This window comes from Phocoena sinus, chromosome 6 (genome assembly GCF_008692025.1).
Source record: "Phocoena sinus isolate mPhoSin1 chromosome 6, mPhoSin1.pri, whole genome shotgun sequence".
Taxonomy (NCBI): domain Eukaryota; kingdom Metazoa; phylum Chordata; class Mammalia; order Artiodactyla; family Phocoenidae; genus Phocoena; species Phocoena sinus.
In genome coordinates, this window is record NC_045768.1 from 41,112,267 (window position 1) to 41,127,675 (window position 15,409).

Here is a 15,409-nt window from a genome sequence, read left to right on the forward strand (position 1 = left end):
GGGGAAAGAGAGGGGGAAAAAAGGCAACCTAGGAGGAAAAGCACCAGGGGAGGAAAAGCCACAATATACATTTGAATTTCATCTGACCACTTGAAATTCTGATTGCATCTGATGAATCTTGCTTAGACAATATATTTCCCAGTCTTTGAATCACATGGTTAATCAGGGCTCTAATCTGCTATCCATCAGCCTATGCCAGTGCTGTAGCTTCCAATCAAATTTATAGGTGATGCGGCTCATGCATCCCTGAGCAAGTACATTCACAGCCCATTTAAACAGGCAGAGATTCTGAAATACAGCTGTGAGGGTTACTGGATGTTATCATGGTATTCAATGCTTTATGGAACTGCTAACTATTGCCTTCAGATGCCCATGATATTCCAAAATAGGATTAATGGCCTCCATAAAAGAACAATTGTTCACGCCAAAATATAACAAAATGATTGTTTTTGCAGCCATAGTTTGTTAAATACATTAACAATTTTGACACTTCTATTACGTTTTCTTCGATCCATCAATATATTCATGAAAAAGAAAAAAGTCCCACACGTACTATTTTACTACCCTCAATTCACTACCATTCTATTTCCTCCTTCTATAATGTCCCTCCTTTATGCCACCCTCCAATAAAAAGAACCAATAAAAATAATGACCATTCCACTTAAAAAACAAAAAACCTGTCTGGGCAAAATTTTTTAGAAAAAGGCAACTTAACAAAAGAGGCATTCTATGAAATCCCTTGGTTATGCACTTGGCACCCGGCACATGAACGCGGACAGACTAACCGACCCCTAAGTGGTGACGGCCAGTGGACTAGCAGCATGACCCGTTAAGTGATGAAACAGACAAACAGCGAGAAAAACCATTTATCGTTTTTTTCTTCACACTCCAACTCAAGAATCATTGCAAAATTTATTAACTACCTTGCATCATGGGAAAGTAATGTCACACACCGAAAAGAATGCCACAGTTCAATCCCTTCATTAAAAAGTAACAAATACTAAAGCACACAATATAGGATATTTTCTTTATTACTTGTAACAAATTAGTTATTTAAGTAAGACAAAAAACTAGTTAAGCCTACACTCTTATTGAATTACATCCCCTCAAATAGTCCTAATAAAAAATCTAATTTTTGATTATTTCTGCCTATGACTTCCTTAAAAAATAAATTTTATTTTAATGACATAATAAACTTGAGAGAAAGTACAGATTACGTTATCGAAGACAAGTATCAAAAGCAATTGTTCGTTTAACAAATGTTTGTGTTTTTGTTCTCTCATCAAAATAGGAACAACACTACTATATAGTATTGTTGAAATAAAACAGAGTAGCAAAACATTACTAAGAAACCATTTCAGTAGCCAATGGGGTGGGAGGGAGGGGCAAAAAACCTATTAGAGTTTCAGGAAAACATTCTTAAAGAATAACATTTCACAACTGATTTGTTCTTGTACAGCAGTTTCTTTGCCAGAAAAATGTTTTAAGATGAATCTATGTATTGTATTAAGTGTTTTATCAAGAACATACACCCATCTATTATATTTAAACACCGAAAAGTGAAGAAAAATTCCCACTTATTCTATCTGAAATGCTTTTCAGAATAAGTACAAATAAATCTTGCAACCCTCTCCTTCAACCCCCTTTTACCACTACAGAACCAAGACTGCAATTTTTTGTTTCAATCCGAAAATATCTTGATTTGTTATTGATTTGTTCCAAATTATCTGAGAAACAGTACAACTTCTGGAACTGATCCTGCCTGTCCATAGGTTAAAAAGTCAGAAGACTAATGAGAAATTCTTCCCAACTTAATAAAAATCCAGACTACACATAGGAAAAAATATTCAAGCAGTACTATTTCTCTAAACTGACAGCTCAGTGTTTATCTTGTCATCAAATTTCAACTTGACAAAAGAGGTAAGAACATGTAATAAATAAAATTCTTTGTATTTTTTAAAAAGCCAGACTGGAATAAGGCTTAGAGATTTAGATCAAAGGTACTGTCAAGCACCACCAGCAAGCTGGTAAACCAGATGCCTAAGTTATTTTGGTACAGGTGATTATTTTGCACAAAGTATTTTATACTGCTTAATAAAGCAATAAAATGAAGTAGTAACATTGTAAGAATCAATGTAATAGGACATCTATGAGTTCCCTAAAGGACTGATTCAAACTACTAAGACTTTTTTTGCGATGTATTAAGACAATCTGTAAAAGCTCTCATCATCCCACTTCCTCTAACAAGAAAGAGACACTGTCTCGGAGTACTCAATTAGTATTACCTTGAATGATACAAAAGTGCCAATATTCAACCACTTTTTTTTATCCACTCCCCCCCTCCCCAGTGAGTTTAACTAAAGCAATGATTCTGCTGATTGTAATATCTCAAGCAATGTCAATCTGCTTTGTGTTTTGAACTCATGTTTATGCTACTTTACTGCATGCCAATTGTGCTTTTAAAGTGCCCAGCATGCAGTTATTAACTGCATATACTGAGGTATCCCACTTGTTTGTCCTAACAAGATATTCAGGTGCTACTGTTCATGGTGCTAGCGTAGGAACACACAGGATGATGTCTTTCCCAGAGAGTATCACAGAATACCTACATTTCACGAAACTATTTCCATCTATCCCCAAAGGTGAAGCTGTATTTTACTGAAGCGTTTTTGCAATGGTTAGAAGAAAGGGTCCCTTCCTCTCACCTCTTGAGCTTTCTAGACGGTCTTTAAGGGAATTCCCAGATATTTGCCTATTATCCTACCTACATCTTCCGGGCTCTGGTTATTGTGTTTAACTACTGTTCCAAATGTCAAGAGTGGTATTTTATCACGGTTGAGAATGACAATCATTTTGCCTGACAGACATCCAGTTAATACCCCAAGGTCAAATCATTTTGGTTCTCAAGTCTGAAAAACACTGGAACCAATGGTAAGGTTATACTCAGCTCTACCAGAGGGGTGGGGCAAGGAAAATGGAAAAAAAGATGGGCGGGAAAAGTGGGATGTCAGGAGTAGGGAAAGCAAACGCCTTCCTCTGGTGGACTTAACCCCAGCCTCTGCAGAACCAGGTGGTCAGAGAACCTGATGACCGAATACCAAGACACTCAGGGTTCTGCACATGCTCATTTCCTCCGCACTCCTGGGCCAGTGTATCACACCGCAAGCCCTGCCAGCTATTTCTGATTTCTCCTCTCTGTCTCTGAATCACTTTCTTCTTTTCTTTTTTTTTTTTGCCCTACTCTTTCCACTGACATAAATGTACAGGTGCCTTGAATGAGGATTTACAATTCAGCATTTTCATTCTCAGCAATGGTTGGAGGGCACAAATATTCCTTGTGCCCATAGTAGGCGAAGATATTCACCTTGGTTTCCCCCAAAATGATTTCAATGTACGTGAGAAATATCTGAAAACAGAGGAATTTGAATATTGGAATAAAACCAAAAAGAAAACAAAAACAGTAAAGGGTCTTACCAAGCTCTCATCGAGGACACCTATTCTCCAGGAAAGCAACAAGCCACCTTTCATACACTGAGAGCCATGCTCTACTTTTCAGTCTATACTCTTAGGTTGGGCTAAAGGCTTCCTTGTCTACTTCCTTCTTGTTTATCTCCATTTTTCAACAAATCTTCATCTATATCCATATTCCTCAGCACTTCCTTTTCTCTTGTCCTTTCAATTCTAGAATGACCTCTATTGGTTTCCTCTTCCTCCTCCCAATTACATAAAATGTCTACTCTTTGAAGCCATCACTGCCAAGGTACCCTTCCATCCCCTTCAACTGTTTTCTCTGTTTAATAAAACAGTCAGCTCTTTTCAAAAGCAAAGTTTTGCTCTTCCTCTGTTTGCACTTACACCGCCCTGCCAAACACGTGCCCTACCATACAGGTCCCAACACAGCAGGCAAGTGCATCCACAGGGCCCGCCAGAGATCTGACCCTGGCATCAAAAAATGGGGGTGACCAAAGCCTGGCAAGGGTAAGGGAGAGTCCCTCTGCCTGGAGCCACCTCCCTCAGACCTCGTCATGGCTCACTGCCTACTCATCATTTCAGTCTCAGTCCACAGGACCCCTCCTCAGACAACTTCACTCAGCATCCTCTGGGACTCCTTCTCCCTGTCACCCTCCAACCCATTACAGTCTTCTTCACAACATTCATAATCACCTGAAATTACCTCACCTATGTTTTTGTTGACATGTACTGGCGTAGTGCTTCTCAAACTTTAGTGTACATACTAATCACTTGGGAATCTGGTTAAAAAATCCATCCTCGAGTGGGGCCTGAGTCTACACTTCCAAGAAACTCCAAAGTGACACTGGCACTAGGGGTCTGCAGACCAACATTAGGTCTGCAGCAAGGTTACAGAGAATGGAGGCTCAATGAGGGCAGAGACAGATTTGTCTATACCCCAGTCCTGGTACGTAAAAGACACTCAGAAATATTTGTTGAGTGACCAGAAGAAACTGCAGTCCAGGTTCGGTGGCTGGAATCTCCTGAAATCTTTTGCAAGCATGCTAAAACTGTTTGGGAATAGTTATAGCACTTCAACCATAAAGGAATACCCGTCTAGAAGACCTGCTTATACTGATTTGGTCTGCTTACCTCTCCAACAACATCTTTTCTAGCATTTCGGATGCCAAACTGCTCAAAAAGAATAATAAGTAATCACAGTGGGCCACAAAAGGAAATGCAAATCCACTCTGGACAATTCTTGACTGATAAGTAAATGATTAAAGCTTCCATTCTGAAACCATGGCAGGATGTGCGTTTTAAAAGATCATTTGCGAAATGCAAAGGAGATGCCACTCAACCTCCTTCCCAAGATTATTCACCAGATTGTGATCACCTGACCCACTGGAATTGGGGTATTTGTTAGAAGGCACACTGGGAGGGCACCTTGTATAGTGAGTCATGATAAATCTCCCCAACGGGATCTCCAGAGTGAATTAGTAATGGCTGAAGAGAAGGTCCTAGCCAGGGACCAGCACCCCTCACAGGTCTCACAGGAAGAGCGATTCCTGACAATTCCAGGTGTAGTGGGTCACAGGGGTTACACACATGAGCTCAAGTGTAGACCAGCTCGGGCATATCAACCCTGCTCAAAACTTGGACATTTAGTGGCAGGATTGGGGAGCGACAGGCACAGCCACAGCATGAGGACCCCTAGAGAGAATATGCCACTGGAATCCCTTCCAAACAAGGTCCAGGAATTGCTCAGCACCACACTCATGGGATCCCATGTATGGATTTAGATACGCGAATCCACTCCCCACAAGCCCAGACAAACCTGTGTGAATATGCTCACTGTAAGGGGGTTCTAATAATTAGGAAGCCTTTACTTAAATATACTACTTCCTTGCCTGTCTCTGTGGAGTTTTTCTGTCATGGGTGCAGTGTATGCCCCACAGAAGTCCACTATCAACTCACTGATTCCTCACCCAAACTCTTTAGTGACTCACACAGGTACAACTCCTGTACACTGGGAGAAGCTGCCTGTGACAGGCTGCTTAAGAAATTAAAAAAGAAATCTCACACCACAGACTAAGAGCTCTCTATAATCAGAAAATAATAGCATTTTCCTATCATCAGGCTCACATCTGCCTCTGCTTGTTTCTTCTTTAATACTTCATTAGGCAGTTGAGAAATGTAAAGGTGTAGAGCACTACGGTCATCTATTTGTGCTCCTGAATTCCTAGTTACTTTTAAAATGTATATCAAGCTGCTTTTTACTGTGCAGGCAGTTTAAAATTTTTCAACATGTGAACCTTAGGAAAAGCCAAAACCACGAACGTAATACTGCCTTTCCGTCCAGTCAACAAATATTTATCAGGTGCCTACTATCTGTCAGGCCTACTTTAGGTGCTGACACAGGGATTGGAGACACAGGAGTGAACAAGACGAATAAGTCCCTGCTTGTCATGGAGTTCACACTGTAGGGGCAAGGAGACAGAAACAAACATACACATATATGAAGAGGAATTTCAGATGCTGAAAGGTGCTATGAAAAAGATAAAATGGAGGGTTGGAGAGAAAAGCCTGGGGCAGAGAGGAGATCTGGTTTGAATGAGATGATCAAGGAAAGACGAATAAAGAAGCGATTTACAAGCTGAAATGTGGCTGGAAGCAGCATCACCCAAAGCAGGTTCTATACCAAGCTCTGCAGATGTCATTAACAAGTATGATATACATAAAGAGCTCCTTGGTCAGATGACCTCGCAGAGCTTAAACAAAGTTAAACACGGTTCTTCTCCTGCTGACATCCCACAGCCTCTCAATTGACAATGTAACAAATCTCTGAAAAAGTGTACATAAAAATGCAGTACTAATCACACTTCTCTGACTATGGAACCCCTTCTTCTCAAAGCTCTTAGAGGAGATTATATTTCATGGGAAACACTGAGCTGGCCAATGGTTTCCAGCCCTGGCTTTACACTAACATTAGTAGTGGATCCTTCCCAAACACCAACGCCCAGGCCTCACCCCAAGCCAATGAACTCATACTCTCCAAGGGTAGAACCCACACGTCAGCATTTTATTTTAAAGCTCCCCAGGTGATTCTAATGTACAGGCAGGATTGCAAGCCATTAAGCTGGAGCACAGGATGCATGCAATGAAAAAACGGAGTGGAAAATAAGGACAGAAAGGGTTCACAGGGGTCACACTGTGGAAGGTCTTGAATGCCACACTAGAGAGCCCGAGCTTTATTTGGAAGGCAGCAAGGACCTATCAAGGACAATTCCTAGGAAAGCTATGATAAATACCAGACAGGAGGTCAAGACACTCCAGGGCATTTCTGCTCTCCACTCCCTTCTTGCCACTGATTGTACTTGAGTGGGCTGCGGAAGGGCAGAAGAGATTTATAAACCACAAAAACATACCGCAAGAGGAAAGATGGAGGATGAAAGATAATTTCAGAATAGGAACAATATGAATTCCCATAGCATCACAAACGTACGAAATCCAACAAGATCTTTTCTGATATCAGCTCATTCATTCACCTCCGACTCTAAGCTAGGAGCTATGGTAGAATCAGAGGTAAATGCCGAATTAATCTGGACCCTTTGAAGTTTTTATAATCTAGTATAGCGGAAGACTAAATGGAAATAAACACAATAACGGACAGCACGTGGTACCTAGGTGGTACACAGAGGAGCCCGAGCAGCAAGAGGAGAGCGGAAGAAACCCCTTCTTGCTGAAGTCATTACAGAGGCTCTGGGGAGAGAGCAGCATCACGTTAGCCATATTAATTCCACAGTTTTTCAATACTTGTCTCTATACTGCCAGGCACTATGTTACCCTCTGAGAAAAGAGAAGGGGAACAAGACAGGATTTATGGAGCCCATAATCTAACAAATGAGACAGACACTGAAGAAAACAAAGTGCAAGGTATTTTTAAACGCTTAACAGGGAGACACTGTTTCCCTGAGTAACTGAGGGTGAAGTGAGTATGCTAGACAAAGGAGAGAGTGGCAGGGGAAAGGGCAAGAACATTCCAAAAAAGGATCAGCGTGGGACATTCAGAGTCTAAAAATGGGACAAGTGAAAGGGGACAAGATGAGGCCGAATAAGAAGATCCAGAAGAACCCAACGTTACTGGGATTATCTCCACCCAGGTTAGGCCAGTTAGGAGACAACCAGATTACTCGTGGTGAGAGTCATCACCATGTCTCACCATGTGGTGGCTAAAGGTACTACTCGTGAGCACGATCAGTATCGCCGTCCTCTGCATCCCAACGTTCATGGATGGTTACCTCTGGGCCAGATATTTCACTTAAGTGTAGACCAATTTTAAGAGGATGACTTCTGTCCCCATATTGAAGCCAAAGAAGAGTAAACTGGTTAAGCCATTCACCACGATCAGAAAGCTGGAGGAGCAACTGAGAATAGATTCCAAGAGACCAGAAGACTGATTGGGTGTGGCTAATAAGCGAGAGGGAAAGGCAATCATAACCTCCCTCTGGGTTTCTGGCTTGAGAAATCGGGTGGATGCTGCTGGCATTTCCTGAGATAAAAATCTCTGGACCACAAGCAGACTTGTGGGGGAGGATGTCATTTGGGGACATGTTGAGTTTAAGTACTTGTGAGACATTCAAGGGAAAGGAGGACTTGGTTACATGCAATGGTCTCAGAGGAAAGATCCAGGCTGCAGAAAAAAATGGGGATTCATCTACTTAGCAGAGTGGTCAAGATCGCCTAGGTAAAGGGTAAAAGAAGAAGAGGAGAGAGACTTGTTGGAAGTACTGGCTAGATTTCCTGGAGTGGAGAAGGGCCCTTGAACAATGACCCAGTATAGATAGATACAGAAGTGTACCCGGAGCTCCCATAAGCCCAGATAAGGGAGCAGAGAAGGCAAAGGCTGCAGACAGGGCAATCAGCCAGGAGGCCAGCACAGCCATCCCAGCATGACAACAAGGGTCTGATGGGAAGTGATGGGGAGGGCAAGGAAAGGAGACAGGCTGCACAGGGAGAATCAGCGGCATGCTGTGACGTCAATAGACGTGGACAATGAAAGGAAGTAAGGAATCCATGATTCCATCCAACATGTAAAGCTTGGATATGGCACTACCATTCATTAATAAGATAGGGGAGTCACAAGGCTGATTTCAAGGTTTACCTGGGGGGACAGTTATGGAAAGGCAAGGAAAGAATACAGACTTAAGTGGCAGAACATTCTGCAAAGCACACCAGACACTGTGAATGATAAACTGTGCAGTGCCAAATCCCAGGTTAACTCTAATTACTAATCCAGCGGAACCATGACTTTAAAGCAAACCCTAAGTGATTTGGGACTCCATTTCTACAACCATGAGATGGGAAGAATAATGTTGCCCCACATCTCACTGGCAGAAATATTTATGAGAGTAGACTTATTAATATAATCCCTTAAGGTAAGTAAAGTAGTACAGTTTGGTTTAAGACAGACTGAGATTAGATAGTGCTACAAATTGAGTAGCTGTATTGTTAGGTATCGATTGAAGCTTAGGGCTCTTCCTGTCTCTCAATTAAGAAGACATCCCTCACTAATTTATACTACACGGGGGAAGGGCTGCAGATCTAAAGACGGGTGGGAGGAGAGACTCACCAGCACAGTAATAATAAAGGACAGTGCCTCCCGACTGATGGAAAAGAGGAATGAGGTCAAAGGCCTGGCCCCAGAAATTTTGCCGTTTCTCCAGTTTCGTGCACTGTGACCCAGAAAAGACATTCTCAGTATTTATGTTTCGCTACTGGTAAAGGATCTCTCTTCCTCTTTTCTTGGTAAACAGATACTTGCCCTGGATGCAGTAAATTTTATATACAGTAGTAAAGAGTAAAGAATAGGAGGCTGGGGGCAGAGGAGGAGAGGGAGAGGGGAAGTCAGGCTCAACTTCAAAGCTTCTTGCAATTTAAGGCCACAGGTAACTGTTAAGTGAGACTTACAGAAAACACATTCTTTCTATTAGGAAGATGGTGAAAATGAAAAACAAAACTTCTCTCTAAAGCAAGTTATTAAATTAAGAAGTCAGAAGTACTCAGAAAAATTTAAACGAGTTTTGCATTAACCAAAACACAAAAGGCGGTGCCTCTCAGCTTCCTTCTTGTGACTGTGTCAAACTCCTTGACTTAATATTTTACACACGTCGAACTTGATCTTACCTTTCACCTAACTTGCTTTTACTTTTTTAGTTTGGGGGTTACACTTTCCTTCATTTTATGAACTTCAATTTGTCTATTCCTAATCTATAAAACAACCCTGATAAACCTGTTGATTAAACATTCTAAAGCAGTGCTACTGAAAGTAGTCAGTCCCCAAACTGTTATCCATCAGCAAGATAATGGGCTCATGCCAGAATTAAGTCAACTACTGTTTACTTCCGCTAGATAGGTTTTTTTGGTTGTTGTTCCTCAGTTTTGTTTTTGCAACAATAAAGACATTCCTGATGAAGGGGGCAGTGCATTGATTTATGGTCTGGTACAAGCTCCCTACCATAACGCCCACCATCAGCAAATAGTGCACGGACCTGCCCCAGTCCACGGACCACACTGAGTAGCACTGCTCCAGAGCAACATTCCTACAATACAAACTATAACTTCTCATTGCCTGGTAGTTTAGGTGATAGATATCTTCCTTCAACACAACAGAACTCTCTAACACAGCTCCAATAAGTGGAGCATTCCCTGATCCCCTGCCTGGTTTGTGTAGAGACGCAAGTGTCCACAGTTAACATTTAACTATGTAAGGGGTAGGTGATGGTCTAGAAATCAGTTCTGCAGACACCCCAGCCACAGGGTCTTCCTACAAGATCATGCTGCCTCCTAGTCTGATGCTGTGCAACAACAAACAAAAATAAAATACCACAATTATATACTGTATTCTTATTTCTAAATGACAGGGTTAAAGGAGAGCATGACAAATGTTACAGCTTAAGAATGTTTTCACATCTTTCACAACAAAATACACTCCAAAATTGGAGTTCTCCTTGCTTTGTTTCTTTTTCTGCAAAGAATGTGCCAACATGAGAAACCAAATTACAACAAGATATACTACTTCATGATTCTGTTTGCCCATTTACCCAAAATATTGCTCAGGAATTAGAGGACAGTATGAGCAGGGCAGCCATGAAGGACGAGAAGAAAGGAGCCAGAATTTGAAAGTATAAGCACCTATCAGACTGGGGTCTCAGTGAGCAGAGAGGGGCAGAAATGAAAAGTGCCCCTCATCTCTCTAGCAATGAAACAACCCCCAAACATCAGCTGGAGCTCAACCAAGCTACCTAAGCAAGATACCATTAAAATTATTTCTATCTGCTGAACTGTTCCAAAGATGCTTGTCTGGAACTTAACCAAAGAGAGGTTACGCAGAGATACCACACTACCTATCAATCTTGACATCCTAAGTGGAGAGTCTCATTCAAACAGCACACAGACTCCCATGTACTACAACAAACTACACCATGGAAATAAAAAATAACAGATTTGGAAGAAATTTCGGAGATTTTGGAGAGTCTCTGGCTCCTTGCTACTAAAAACGTGGTCAGTGGACCAGAAGCATGGGCATCAATGGGGCATCAGAAATGGACAATATCAGGTACCACTCTAGACTTGCAGCAACAATCTGATTTTATCATGATCCCCAGTGATTTGTAGGCACATCAAAGTTTGAGAAGCACTGCTCTGGTTCACTGGTTCTCAACCCAGCTGCACATCAGAATCACCCCTGGAACTTTTACAAAAACACTGATGCCCAGGCCCCAGGCTGGGGAGCCCGGGACCCAACATCTTATAAAACATACTGATCCAGTCCTATTCCCTTGTTTTATGGATATAGATGAGGAACTGAGACTCAGAAAAGTTAGATGATTTACCAAGATCACAGGAAGTTAGTGGCTGAAATAGGAGTAGATCTAAAAATATTTAGGATTGTGTTGCCCGTAAAAAAAAAGCTGAAGAACTGTAAAGTTACCAATAAATCAAGCTAATTTTAAAGATCTAAGGTTTCATTTTGGTATATACTTTTTCATACTTTTAAATGAAACCAAAACATACTTATGTTTATTTTACGTATTACCCCTTGAACCTTGGCCAGTTTTTTTCGATGCTGGGGGTGGCAGGGGGCATAATTCTCCATCAGCCACAACACCATTGGTGGAGACACAGTGAAGACTCAGCTTTCGGCTTCTGCCTAGGTCACAGTGGCAGGATTGTGGCTGACTCTTTTTCTTTCTTTATTTCTAAAATCTCTTTAATGTGAATATACTATTTCTTTAGGGGAAAAAAAGAAAAAAAAAGAAAGAAAAATAAGGGAAAAAAAAGCATTCCGAAACCACCTTTTAAAGATCTCAATTTAACTTAGATCGAAGAGTCCAAAAACAAGGACAATCGCTGTGTTCTGGTAAAAGCGTCCAAAAGTACAGAAGTGATACTTGGAATACCTAAGACAAAAAACTTCTGCCACGGGCTTCCCTGGTGGTGCAGTGGTTGAGAGTCCGCCTGCCGATGCAGGGGACGCGGGTTCGTGCCCCGGTCCGGGAGGATCCCACATGCCGTGGAGCGGCTGGGCCCGTGGGCCATGGCCGCTAAGCCTGCGCGTCCGGAGCCTGTGCTCCACAACGGGAGAGGCCACAACAGTGAGAGGCCCGCGTACCACAAAAAAAAAAAAAAAAAAAAAAAAAAAAAAACTTCTGCCACAACTGCTGACCCTTTTGGTGTTGATGTCATTACATTTAAAATGCCCATAAATTAGCACTAGATACATGGGGGTGAGGTGGGAGGTATGGGTGGAGTGAAGGAAATTAAAAGCTGTGGTCAGACTTGAAAAAAATATCCCATAAAGCAACGTATGTTTCTGACAGTTGAAACAGACTGCATGACAGACAGCGAAACCACATTTCCGCATGTTTTTTTTTTTTTTTCTGGAATGGATCTGTGGCTTTATGCCACCAAGCAGTATTTTGGTTTACCAAAATGTACTCTATGGCCTTTTTAATTTCATGTTTACTTAACTTTCCTTACCATCACTGTTGTTTTCACTCAACTACAGCAGCTTAAGACAAGTGTCTTAAAGGAGGAAAAAGTTTAAAATACAGAATATGCCTCACATTAGGAAAAAAAGGAAATTAACCACACACATGTAATTCACATTGACTAAAGCATCCGTTGTAATTTTGGTATATAGCTCATACATAATGGACAATGGGAGTAATTATTGAAATATAGTAGTTTCTCAAGACAATTACAGACTCAGCCTCGCGTTTACATAAAATTTCTCAACACAAAAAGGATAAAGAATCACTGACCTATTCACAGTTGTTGGCCAAATGACAGAAAATAAAAAGCAACAGAAGAAAAGAATGACTGGAGCAGAATTTCCACAGCTGATGAATAATTTAAAGGATTCTGTACCTATTTTTAATGTCAAAAAAAAACGTTAAAAGGAAAAAAGCCAAAATCAGATAATTTGCAAACTCCCACTATTATATCTATATAAAGGTAATGGCAGTAATCAAGCAAAATGATGAAGAAAATCTCTCTCATACACTGACACAAAGGTCAAACACCTTCCTTAAAATGTAAGTTCCTAAAACCACTGACCACAAAGGGCTGCCTGGCAAAGTCCACTGTGGTCTCGGTATAGAATTAAGGCACAAATACAAATCTTGCTGAAAAAGAATACCTGAAGTTCTTGGTAAGAAAACAGACTTGGCAGGAGTTGAAGGGAAGGTGCTGATATGAAGGCAGGGGAGAAGCAACAAACCCCCTGTCCTTCCCTCCTCTTCCTTGTATCACTCTTCCTCCTCCCTAGGCACCTCGTCCCCTAGCATAATCAAGACCAAGTTTCCCCTCCAAGGACTCTTTTTCTATTAATGGTACCTTGATTCTGAAAGTGCAGAGGTCAATGTTTTAGGGCCTTTCTCTGTTCATTTCCACACCCCTCATTCAATGAACTGCGGGGGTCACTTGGGTTCCTCCTTTCCAGTACCTGTCACCTCTTCAACCCAGCCTCTATCCTTCATGTCCCTCTCCACTCAAATCATTTCAACCACCATTTACTGAACATTTTCTGCCAGGCCCCATGCTACTTGCTGAGAATAGAGCAAATAAGCAAAACCGACACAGTCCCTGCCCTACTGTCTTCCCTATGCTTTCCCTCAATAGCCCATGTAACAGAACCAGCATTTAAGGCCTTCCATGATGCTTCCCAAACCCACCACCTCAACCATTCTCTCCTCTACCAACCAACCAAGGTGGAAATGGTAACCACCACCTAAACATGGACAACACTTTCCTGTCTCTGTGCCTTCCACTTGAATCCTCCCCTTTCCTTTCTTCCTGCCGAAGAGACCTCCTCCTCTGAGGTCCCACTAAAATGTCCCTACATCCTCTGTAAAAGGATTCTTAATCACTTCCAAGCCAGAAACACTTCCTCCTCTTCTGCCTATGTCACAAGTGTGCCATCACCACACACTGCCATGTACTGTTCACACTGGTCGAAATGCCATTAAAAGATTAGAATCCATGGAGGCAAGAGTTCTACCTCCCCTAACTCCCTAACCCTCAAAGCACCCTGCACAAAGTCTGAGGTCAATTAGCATTTGCTGAACGAACCATTATAAGCCACCATAGCCTTTGCCTTCCATCTGAGGTATCCAACACTGCCAACTCCTAACCATGCAACTCTCCCAGTGAAGGAAGAATAAACAACCTCATGAGGATTCAGTTCCTTTCAGGTTTAAGTCTTTAGGTTATAATCTTAATCTCTGTAGGTCTAGTTCTAAATATTCAATTTGAGAAGCTAAAAATTTCAATTTAGAAAGTTTATTTTTGCACGAGCTTCAAACAAACAAAAACAACAAATGCATGCCCCCAAACTGTGAAATCAAATATCAAAGAAAAAGTGGAATTTATAAATCTTGGGAAGTTGGCATGAATACCATCTCACATACAAATCCAACAAAGATCTTACCAAATTTTTTTCTATATACGTCCTAAACTGATGCAAAATATCCTAAATTATTGCTTAGATTTTAAGAAATCCTATTGGCTATGCTTACATCTCTAATAAAAGTATGTCCTAACAATGGGTCTCCTTCTTAAGGTCAGCCGTATCAAGCACTTGCAAGTGAGCTGCCGTTTAAAAAGGTTGTTGTACATAAATGTACTATGTGTGGCCCAGTCTCCCAGATCTGAAACCTCAAAAAATGTAAACAATTTTTTAAAAAAATTTTGAAGGCTTACAAGGAAGTAGAGCTCTCATCTCCACATTCCTGGAACCTACATAAAGGAGAAAGTTTAAGGACACTCTGGAATAGTGCAGGACACAATTTTTCCACTAAAAAGCCCAAACATGCACTCTGTCTTCCCAACTTGGCCAAAAACTGCTTAAGCAAGCAGCTGTGGAAAATGCCACCATGTTTTTTATTGGCCACTTTAGGTGAACTATAATATTTTTTGAGGTTAACCAAGGTAGACATACTTAGAGGTAATAAGCCAAACTCCCAAACAGTTCTACATGCTCCCCCAAATCAAAAGCCTTTAGAACAGTCACCCGCATTCATAGCACGGCACAATGGAATATGCGAAGGGAAAAATTAAGCCCCAATAAAACATGTTCATTGAACAGTGCCCAAATAGTCAAAAATATAATAAACCCATGTGAGTAGACTCCCAGGCTACTTAGAAAACTCAAGGCTCCATTTTGTTTATCACAATGTGGTCAGGACTAGACAAACACAAGCACAATGCACTCTGACCCAATCAAGAAGCTAAGTGAGAGAGCAGAAGGACTATTTGGTAGCAACATCTGCCCTGATTTTTCAGCTGGGGTAGATCAGGCCAAGGTGTTATGCTGAATTCTCAGGTGGCCCAGTCTATCCTATCTTGGTAATAACCCAACAGGTATCCCAGAGAATGGCTGAAATACTGGGACTGT

The 15,409-nt window shown here is 41.4% G+C and overlaps 1 protein-coding gene across 10 annotated transcripts in view; it reads right to left on the reverse strand.

Annotated features, from left to right (window-relative positions):
- TLE4 (TLE family member 4, transcriptional corepressor) overlaps positions 1-15,409 on the reverse strand; it is a 151,250-nt gene that overhangs the window by 120,674 nt on the left and 15,167 nt on the right. The window lies entirely within an intron of this gene.